Consider the following 10,629-nt stretch of genomic DNA (forward strand, 5'->3'; position numbering starts at 1 on the left):
TCGTTTTTTTCTTCTGGAAAATGAAATTTCAAAGCATAAATTCTTTGCAAATTAAACAAAAGAAAAAAAAATATTTCAATTCCAAAGTATCTTTATAAATAATCATGGTGGTCAGAATCGTATGAACTAATCATCATTTGATTGAATTATGATTGGTTGTAAAGAGGGTGATACCATATACTCTTCTTCTTTGATAACATGTTCAACACAGTTTTTCCAATGCTCTTGGCGGTCTGCTGCTAGAACTTTCTTTTTACGATTTCTACAACCTCTTTACTCAGTTCTAGGAGATTGTTTAAAATTTCTTAATTCTGATTTTACGTTTACCAATATTAACTCTATAGGGTTAAATATGCAATAGTAAGGAGGTAGTCTGAGACCCTGTTCTTTGCACAGCTTGTCAATATAATAAATTTTCTCTTTCTTAAGTTTAGGCCTTTAATTACAGTAAGCAATTCTTTCTTTATTGGGCCTTTTTTATGATCGCTGACAGGAATAGGAATATTTTCTTCAGACATAAATGTTAAAATTTGTGCTTTGTTATTACTATTATTTGGTATCTAAAGGAGAATGTATAAGATAAAAGCTGTTCATTAAACCACCACACAAAAAATTCTGCCGTCATATCTTCATGATAATCAGCTGCACAGTTTTTGTTTTTCTTAGCAAATATTAATAAAGCATTAGGCACGAAACAGTCTTTGCTTCCAGTGTGTACTATTATAAGGCGTTTCCCTTTAAAACATGGCCCATTCAAACAGCAATTTTTACTATTGTCAACCCAACCGAAATTTACTACATCGTGAATCTCAAACCATCTTTCATCTAGATAAATTATGTGTATTAAAACTTCGGTAGTCTTTTATCGGACGCAAATAATCTTGTCGCCATCGAACGATCATTGACGATTTGGTTATTACCATCCGTTTATTCCCGACGCAATGTTTCTAAACTGGTGTAATTGTATTCTGGATAATCTGCTACCTTTTGCTGTATTATTGTCCTGCGTATAAAATCTTGAGAAGCTTGGACAACTGATTTCAATTTTTCTTTACATGTTTTTCGGTTCTATGAATGATCCACATCAACTCCTTTCGTGACTACTCGACAAATGGAAAATTTATTTACTCTAGTTAATTCAGAAATTCTTATTATGATTGCATTATCAGATTGCTGAATATTTTCCTCTTAAACATTCGCTTATATTTAAAATAACTTGCTGTGTTTCTATATCTAAATTTATATGTAGCTATAGTAACAAGTGGAAGAATTTTAAAAAGAGCACCACAAACTATTAGAGTAGGATAGTAAATTAATTTCTTTTTTGAAAGAAGTCATAACTATTTCAAAGAAACTATTAATATACAAATTCATTCGAAAATTGTACATAAAATATATAACTGCTAAATTTATATAATTTCCACTTGCTACACTAGCGCTACTTTGGCGAGTCTTCGTATTATAATAGTCTAAGATCCCGATATAAAACGACCTTCACCGAGCTGGTTAATGGATCAAACATAATTTTTATGTAATTTAATATATAAAAAAATATATGGCATATTGGTTGTCTTGCAAATTTCAGTCTAGGATATTTTTAAAAAAGTTTTTTTTTATTTATTTCACCGGTTTGGTCAACAGATAAATTCTATGCCAATCGAAAGTATGCAACTTATAGTCACAACTCCTGGGTTGCCAGGTATGAACAGGTAAATCGATACTAGTAATTTGCACAGGTCTGGTTAATGAATGAAACTTAAATAGAAATAAAGTTTATTTTATTACGAACACGGTGATATAGGGTTGCCTGCGAAAAATCAGTCCTGAATACCGGTTGCCGAATTTTAAAAGATTAAACTTTGCTCCGAGTGAATATGTGCCACTGAGAGGTCCCTACCAACCATCTCATGCGACAGATGACACAACATAATAGCTGTTTGTAACCCGGTCTTTTACAGAAAGAGAGAGCGCATGCTCTCTACTCATGAAAACAAAAAGGATAGCGATAGACGCGTACATGCTGAGCATCATTTTTGAGTAGTTTCATATCAAAATAAAAAGGATTAGTTTTTAATTTTTTTTAATCAATTAATTATATATGTGTATATATTTTGTTATATTAAAGTATATATATATATATATATATATATATATATATATATATATATATATATACATTTTTAGTAAATAAGAAGGTTATAGCAATACATATATAATTCTAATCTTGCAAATTTTATTCCTATTTTTAGCAGACAATTTAAAAACAATATTTTGTTTATTGTAGTAAATAATAAATTTTTAAATGCTATTGAGATTCCGAGTCATCAGACAGATAACTGTGATCTCCAACTTCTGAACCTTCTTCATCATCGTTTTCTATTTCAGTAGTTTCGACAATGTCTTCAATTCTTGAAGGTGTATGATCCCCAATGAATTTTAGTGGCTTTAAATATTCATCTAAGAACCAACCGCAGTTCTCAGGCTGAAGTTTTACACATATTGGATCCGTTGCATTAGGCCACATGGATTAACGAAAATAGTTCGTAAAATTGACTGAGCCAATGATATCCACCATGGTGGTATGGAGTTGGAGTCGAAGCCTTTTATTTTTTTTTAAACTTCTCGCTGTCTTCTTTAGCAGAGTAATTTTTCATAAAAATGCGAAATTTCGCATCATTCACGTTGGCGCAGTTCTTGATGTCATACATATTCTTGAACGATATTCATTTTTTCGTCAATGAAAATATCAGTAGGATCTGTTAATGATGCAAAAACTGTTTGGTATCTTTTATTTTTTGAATGTAGCCATATTATAAAATGCTGCCGTGTAATCGCATCCTGTAAACGCGTGGAAGACTTTGGCATAATTTGATTCCTAACTTCAACGCTAAATCGGTGAATTAATGCAATTTCCAGGTTGATTATATTAGTCTTTTTTGTTGCTGAAGTAACTAGCCAAATTTCTGATTCAATAATTTTGTGCATATTGTTTTATTTATAAATTTTATAAAGTTTTTGATTTGAATAGATGAATGGGAAAATCCTCATTTAATTGTTACAAAAAAACGGAAATCAGATTATTTTCCTGTTCATTTTATAAACAACAGTTTTTTGAGTTAATTAAAAAAATATGTGTGTGGAAAATTTACAAAATCGTAGGTAAATTTAACTAACAATTATTTAAACACGAATAAAAAATAGAAGTGGTATTAGCTAAGATAATTTTTAAGATTCAATTGTTATGTACTTACTGTATTTTCAGCACAAAAATTATAAAATTCTTCGTTAAATTTATTTTTCAAAACGGTCACTTTTTTGTAACATGTGGTATGATAGCCATAAAATAAGTTAAATTTGAATATTACATTGAAATGATACTAGCACCAAAAATAATAACATCTCTCAACATTTTGAAAACTTTTTGTTGTAGTATATTCGAATTTCTTGGCATCATAAAATAAAAATTTAGAGTAATTGAGAGAATAACTGTCACATTTACAATATTTATTTTATACCTATGGAGGCCTCACTAAATGTTCTACAAGTAGTATCTACAAGATTTTTGAATTTTCAATAATTTTTTTCTCTATAAATATTGATCAACGAATTATAATAAAAGTTGTATATAGACTACCCAAAAATATTTTTTCTCAAACCATGCAAATACCCTGTTAAAACGAATTTGTATCTACAGAATTGCTTCAAGAACACGTCCTCATTTCCTGCTAGACCTAGCCTCACTAGGTACTTTCTGAGACTGTAGTGAGAAGGTCTAGCATATATTTACAAATATTCTAGTTTGACTTAGATCTTGCAGTACTAATGTTCCGAAGGAGGTAATTAAATCTTGGATGAGTTGTTCCGTCTGAAAATCTTACTTGTAAATGAAAGGTTTCGAACCCTGAAAAGGCTTTTGCATTCCTTTTCTGGTTAATCTATTAGCTTACCCGTTTTCCTTAATTATCCGAAGACCCGAAACCCAAACAAAAAATATATTGTTCTTACCTAGGGCATCGAGTTTCCTACAGTCCCAAATAAACTTCTAATCGATGACTTGATAGCTTAATGTGTTGATAGCAGCTTTACTGTCTGAATTTATTGCTATGTCCCATTTCTCATGGCTCATTTTATCAATACCCAAATGTTCGTGTAAACTTTATGCATACTGAATTTGTCTTTTTAATGGTATCTTGTATGACGAATCTTTGGTTAATTTTTAGTAGGGACAATCTTTTCTACTTAAACGATTATAAATCACTTTATCTGTATAGCTTAGTATAGTATTAAAATTATTTTTTAATGTTTTAACATACTTTCATTTACATACTTGTGAAGGAAATTCTTATTGATACATCAAATTATTTTGGACTATTTATGGGTAAGCCTATTTCCGTTTCCTTAAGTTATCATAATATCCCAAAATATTTTCCTTTTATGTCAGAAATGTACAAATTAAGTATCCCTGGGTCAAGGATCCTCTCACAAGAAATTCTTTGTGTAAGAACCCTTGCCATTGGATTTCCTTTTCATCGCACTTGATTTCGCATTCTTAGTTCGTTAGAAGGAATTTTCTAATCAAATTTCGCACACTTTCTTTTTGATGATAATTTTCTGTAAAATAAATCTAAAATATAAGAGATTCGATAGCTTAATGATGAGTGAACCAGGCTTGCAATTGTATGGTTGATCGAATCTCATTAGGAAAGAGTGAGTAAAAAATCAAGTTTCTTAAAATAATAAATTTTCATTTTGAAACTCTTCTTAGTCTATAATACTGAGAAAATTAAGAAACCACACTTCAATTAAAACTACTGCAATAAAAAATAAAATTTTTGGCGTTAACTTTGGTACAATTGGTCTTTAAGAATGATTTAAATAATAAATGCTGATAATGACAAAGTTGTTATAGTATATTTTGAACATAAAGGCACAGAAATTTGGTAATTAAGAACTATTACTTCCTAATAATTAGCTGCAAAATCCGTTAATATTCAGTGTCATGTCATGGAAACTATAGTACAATTTGAGGTTAATAAAAAAATGGTTGTAATATGAGAACATATATACTCGGTTAATTGGTAAATGAACATATTACCATAAATAGTATGGTAAAATTTGTATCATTCAAAGCATCAAATATTATTTGTTAGAAAGTTAAACAGTGAAAATGAGTCCCTGTCTTCAAAATTAATTAATAAGAAATATCGGTCGGTGAATGAATTTGTGTCAAAAGAACAGATAACAGTAGGAAAACAATTTAAAAATGAGAGTGAGGAGAAGTTTCTGTGATGTAAATTTGGTTACGATCTAAACGAGTGAGGGAATTGACTGAAATACTGCAATATAGAGATTTAACTGAAGCGTAGACTAGATTCGGCAGATTTATAGAGATATACAAGAAAGAGGTATTGTTTTTTATTATCCAGATAAGTTACCATAAAAGAAATATTCTCACTCCAGTAAATTGTAATTAGGAGACAGGTCAACTGAATATATAAAAATATGAACCGTAACGTATATGGTATCCATTATAGCACGATCGTAATGTTGGAAAAATGACATCTAATTGGGGGGTCAGATCAGAAGAGATCGTTATTTTCCAAGAAGTACTCGTTTAAATAATTACACAGGAAGTAGTTGTGTTTGCAAGCGATTTTTTTTGCATCCGTATATATTTTTGATTTAAAATTAGATATAAGAAAAATAATAGGAATATTAAAAACATTATTTGGGCATTATGGATGGTAGAAGTAAGAACAATCTGTGCATGTTAAAGAATGTCTGTCGAAATTTGTTTAAAGAAGGGTGGTGCTACATTAACATTTGGGAAATTTTAAAATATTATTTATATTTCAATAACTTTCAACACTTTTGAACAACGCAAATTTTTGGAATTTTAAATAATGAAATATGATATTAAATTTTTTAAATCTGAATACTTTAATTCATCTACAATTGCTACATTTATACTATGGTGTATAAAAGAAAACCATCAAAGAGTATCCGTTGAAAGGGAGTAAATTAAGGAGAGTTTTAGTAGCAAGCAACGCCAGAAATGATCAAAGTAGGACAGTACATTAAATTCTTATCTGAAAGTTATAAAATTTTAAAAAAACTTTTATACAAATCCATTTAGAAATTATACATAAAATATATAATATATGAATACTGTCTACACCATTGTTTATAATTTTTTTATCTTTATATTAACAAGAATAAAGTTAGTAAATTTGAAATGACACCGTTGTAGTAGGTATCCAATCACTATCCACGTTTTTTGAAGTTTTTATGGTTTTCATTACCAAATTATTTTTGACTATATAAAAATACTCCATTATTCACAAATTTTGTCGAACTGGTCGATGATATATTGCGCTGTATGTCGCTCATGGAGATCAAATAGTCCTAAAACTCCTTTTTCAATAAAGTGTTCACTTTTATTACTGCCAAAAAAGTGTATAGTGAAGCTGTGGTTTTGTGAATCCGTTCTTATCTGTAGCACCCCACATCAGTCAACTTTGCTTTGAATACGGATGAAACTTAATTATATTTATCAATCACAGCAGTTCTTATTGTTTTTTGGGTCGGTACTACATACAGAGGTGCGACCGTTTTCAACAATCTTCACAATCCCTTATGCTCAACATTTGATACAGGCTCTGCGTCCACACAGATCATGTAAACAATAGCCTGCGTTATTTTTACACTGATGTCGCCTTGGTTGTGTGAAATTATTATTTTATTAAAGGTTTCGTCTATTTTAGACTGTTGGATGGTTGATCAATATTTTGATAACATCGAACCATCGATACCCATCCCAAACACTACCGCTATGTTGGTGAGTTGTTTTTTTGATTACAGATGGACACTTTAACTTTTCCCCCAATCAACGAGGTCCTCCTTATCACTACACTTCATAATTTATATCATATCTTTTGTCATATATGTTATACTCCTACTGATTTGAAATAATTCTAATGACAATACAATTGCTCTTTCTTCTGCTTATTCAATGAAATTATACTGGTATCTCACTAAGCCTGCTAAGTGTGGAGGAAAATTTTTTGTTTGTGGAAATAGTTATAAAATGTCAAAAACAAAATGAAAATTATAATAATCATCCTGTGTTTCGATATTCCATCTACCTATATCTTATATAAACCATTTAATTGTGAAATTTAGACGGTCGGACCTGGTTGTCACATAAATTGTAAATGAAACCAAAATATTTTACAAAATACTTCATTTAACCAGCATTTTAATTTCAGGTATTCATATTTTCTTGTAAACAACAATATTTGAATTTGAAATGTTAGCAAAATGTATTTTGCATAATACTTTTGTTTCATTCACAATTTGATGAGACAGCTAGCTTTGAGCATTTGAGTTATTTTCAAATTTCCCGCGAAATTAGCATGGATATGAACCTTAGATCAAATCTTTGATTATAGAAATCTTTTTTCTTGGTACGGAGCCAATCGGATAGGTGTCGCTAGGATCGAATTTTGTCGTCAAATTTTTATATAGAGCGGCAGATCTATCGAGTATTTAATCTTTGGGGTTAAATTTCAAGATTGCATTGACATATTTTACCTCCAACACCAATGTTGCCAGTTCTCAGTATATAAGTACTGCTAGTGACCCTCGTAGATTAGGGCGTGTTACTTTAAAGCCATTCACATATCAATCTTAATATGTACGTACTTCAGTCTTTATCAATAACTATTATTATGCCCTTTTGCTAATAATTACGAATGAAATGGTTATTACTGTCAATCACTATACAGTTGGCGAGTCATTTCAATAGACGAAAAGTTGAAGTTATACTTAAATTCAATATTTTTCAAACATTCTCATTTATCTGTGGTCACAAATATTACATACTCATTATGGAAATTGTTAATATTTATCAAGCTTTATATCCGATATTTGTGATTAATAAATTAACTGGATTCAATTGTTTCAGTATAAAACAAGATGTTATTTTATCTAATAAATACTTTTACCCAATCTGCTGTGCCGGGTTAATTTGTTTAGCATGTTTCTATGAGATTTTCACTATACATAATAATGATAAGGATATTTTATACGTTGCAATAGAGACAATGCTTTATCTAGAAAGTCTTTTTAACACAGTTTTTCTTTATGTCATGAGAATTTTGAAATCTAAGAGGGTAAGTATAAAAAATTTTAAATTTAAAATTTAAAAAAAGAAAAAACCGTACTCTCCAAAAAACTACTAAAAAATTAAAGCTTTTGATTAAATCAAGGAGTAAATAGCTTTGTACTTACTTACTTTCTTGTACAACCAAATTATTACAAAAACCAACAAAAAAATTATTGTTCAAGTGCGGATCAGTATCAGTTTCTTCATCTAATTTTTTTCTGTGAGGATTATAATTTTTAGGACATTCGTTTTCTGCACTTTACCTGAGGGTGCAAATTCGTTAATGATAATTTATTGGTACTACAAATGATAATAAAACGAATCATGCGTGGTTTTTGTTTAAATTGAATCAATTTTCTGCTATCAGAATTTTCTACCGCGCAGAATGTAGGACCATTAAAGCAGCTGATCCGTCCTTGCAGAATCATTTTTTTCTCGATTTTTCGAGGGGTGCAATTAGAATTTTTGACATATTTAGATAGTACAAATTTAAATGGAGCTATTTACTTCTTGATTTAATCATAAGCTTCCATTTTTCTGCCAGATATATGTGTTTTCCGAAAGCACTTATTTTCTTCACATGTTTGGGGGATACAAATTATTTAATATTATTTTCCTGGTAGTAAATAAAAACGAAGCTAACCATTTTGCCTGTTTAAAAATAAAAATCGACAGGTTTCAATATTCAGAATTTTTCGTTACCAGTTTACGAAATAATTAATTTATTTCTTCCTATTTGTCAAAAATTCCGCAATTCATTCCGTATTCTCTCCATCATGTCTTCCCTCATTGTTGGAGGTTTTTTTACACTTCATTCTTTATATGAAAATAGTTCATTTTGTTGAAATCTCGTGACCTTGGTGGCCACTGTACTGGACCTTTCTTCCGATCCATCTTCCAGGAAATATTTCATTCAGTTCACCATTAATTTATTGATTAACGTGGGCAGGCGTGCACATGGCAGACCATCATACAAAAATCACATCCTTCGTGTACAAAGTGAGACACCTTTCAATAAAAAAGGAATTGGTTTACTAGAAAATCGAAATATATATCACCATTTTTATTAAGCGTCTTCTCCTCGTAAAACCCACCTACAAAATGCTAGTCTTTTTTCAGAATCAACTCGCACTTTTGTGTGGGTTTTCAGTAACTGTCAACAAAATATAAATTTCATTTTTTCTGTCACAGAAGTTTTTAATCATGCATGTTTTCACAATTAACTGAGCCCGTGCGATTGAACTGTTCCATCAATCTCTCCAAGCTTGCTTTTGTAGGTTGCCACGTTCCAGGAAAACGTTCATCGTATTGTCTTGTTGATAGTAAGACGTTTTTATTGCATTCTCTCAATATCCAAATCATATCAATCATTTTATCACCACTGGAATTTTTTTATACTCTAATTTAAATTATTCGAAAGACCAAAAAATGTACCAAACCGCCAAATCGAAAAACAATAATGTTTCTATTGTCATGTTATGCCATTGCCAAAAGTCATATTTTAAGCCATAATTTGTATTTTGCTCTCAAATAGGGCATCCCACACCGAATGCAGTTGCCCCGCTTTGAGTAGAAAAACAAATGATCATGTTAGGAATGGCTTTAACTGCAAAGAATGGTCATTTTCTCAGGTATGATATTCTACAGTTCTGTACTCTCTCATACTTCGAAACAACGTGGATAGAAATTTCATCATCTACATAGCAGAATATTCACGTTGCAGCCTCAGCTTAACCTAGCGTATTCAGGTGCCTATTGAGGCGGCAATGCCTGACTTAGGTTAATACATTCACTAAATCTTTTTTAGAGCATAAGAAAATTAAAGTTTAGCATGCTAGCCTGTATATAACGTGTGCGTTTGTCACTTTTATTCAATATATAATTAATATTTATCTATTATTTTGAAGCACTTTCACGCTTACAATTTACGAGGTATTATTACTGTCAATCACATTGTTTAACAAGTTTTTATATGTTGAGTGAATGAGAAAGCCTCGTTTAACTTATAATTTGTGAAACATTTTGATAATTCTTTGTATCAATTCAAAATTGAAGGCGTTGTACAAATATGAAATTTATTAACATCCATCAAGCTATACATCCGGTATTGTTGATTTTGAAAATAACTGGAATGAATTGTTTAACTTTAGAACCTAAATTTATTTATGCAATTGAGTTTGATGGGTACATTTATCCAATATATTGTTTATTACTTCTAACTTCATCAGGGATATTCGAGATATACAATAAAAAAATTAGAGGTAATGATAAATTATATGCCGTAACAGATACTACGCTCACAGTTGTAAGCATTATAAACACAGTTATGGTTTATGTTATAAAAATCTCGCAAGCTAAAAGGGTAAGTTTACAAACAGTCAAATTTCCTATAAGGTTGTTTAAAATATACGAGGTGCTTACTTTTTCACACATTCTTTATTAAAGAAATTGAAGAAACAGAA

The sequence above is a fragment of the Diorhabda carinulata genome, chromosome 1 (assembly GCF_026250575.1).
Source record: "Diorhabda carinulata isolate Delta chromosome 1, icDioCari1.1, whole genome shotgun sequence".
In the NCBI taxonomy this organism is placed as follows: domain Eukaryota; kingdom Metazoa; phylum Arthropoda; class Insecta; order Coleoptera; family Chrysomelidae; genus Diorhabda; species Diorhabda carinulata.